A 1,510-nucleotide genomic window follows, 5' to 3' on the forward strand; every position below is an offset into this window, starting at 1 on the left:
AGGACAAAAAAGAGCAACAGGAGAGCTGATGGAACAACAGTTAACAAGTTTGGAGGGGTTATTCGGGATGCAATGAGTGTGGGAAAGAGGAAGAACCTGGGAGGGTGATAAGACAAGGAGGAATGGATTCAAGCTAGAGCACAGGAAGTTTCACCTCAATGTGACAAAGAACTTCTTTACCATAAGGTTTACAGAGCACTGGAACAAGGTCCCCAGAGAGGTTGTGGAGTGTCCTTCTCTGAAGACTTTCAAGACTCATTTGGATGCGTTTCTGTGTGACCTGCCTTAGATTCTGTGGTCCTGCTCTGCCAGGGGGGTTGTACTTGGTGATCTCCAGAGGTCTTTTCCAGCCCCTAACATTCTGTGATTCTGTGAAGGGGAATACAAGGGAATGCAAATGAAGTAACAGATTCTTACTGGAGGTACCTGCAACAGCCCTGCACTTGACCTCTGCCGTTTAGAGGACAGTAAACTTGCTATTTCCGCCTTACCCATGTCTAACTTGCTTCTCTGGTCAGGAGGGACCTGATGTATTTTCCCTTGTCAGGACCTTCAGTCCTTGCCCCAGTTATGTTGTAGATATTCCTGTGCCCAGTCCTGTCTCTGGCACTGTTTCCCAGCTTGCTATCCAATCCATGCTTAGGCAGCTTGTATCCTGCCTCATGGACAGACCTGATTTTGCCTCCAGTTGTGTCTTGTGCTGCTCCTGCCTGGACTCCCTGGACAGATTCCAGACCTCACCATCACCTTTCCTTGGCTAGGACTGTCAATGGATGCTGCACATCCTGTTCACATGCTGTAGGACTATGCCCTGACTGTGCTGTGGTCACCTGTGGCCCCAGTTTGTCCTCCCTCATGGAGAAACTCTGCTCTTGCTGCTCCCTGACTTTACCTAAGAGCATTAAAGGAAGACCCAGAAGGTACCACCTAGTATCATCACCATTTCACATCTTTACCTCCTAGTATAAATGAAATCACTCTCTAAATTCCATTCCAGATCTTACTTATTGCAATAAACATTTGTGAAAAATGAGTTTATATATTCTTCTCTCCCTTCAACATATTTGACCAGTTGTTTGCATCTGAATTATTTTCTCCAGCTTCTCTGAAGAATTTGGTTGGTGTTTGCTTTTGCCACACCTTTCCTTTCTGTATTCACTGCCATGATGTTTTCTTAGCATACAGTAAACAGGGTGCAGAACCAAAGGCTTCAGTGCTGGTTTTACAGTTGCTCCATCAGCCATTCCTCTGCCTCTACATACAAAAGGCCAAGAATCTCATTAGAGAGTAGGAATTCCTAGTTAGTTCAGCTGATGAAAAATTTCCAGCTAGTGAAACAACCCCAATGTATGCAATCTCTTTGGAAACAGCCTTGGAACTATTGTTTTTACTAAGAAATGCCTCTGTCCCAGAAAGACAGGAAACTAGTGAAAATTAGAAGAAAATTAAGAGAGTTATAATTGATGCTTACTCTTTTTTTGTATGCTTCCTTTCATAGACCCTCACAAAT

This window comes from Apaloderma vittatum, unplaced genomic scaffold, assembly GCF_000703405.1.
Source record: "Apaloderma vittatum isolate BGI_N311 unplaced genomic scaffold, ASM70340v1 scaffold12856, whole genome shotgun sequence".
NCBI lineage: Eukaryota > Metazoa > Chordata > Aves > Trogoniformes > Trogonidae > Apaloderma > Apaloderma vittatum.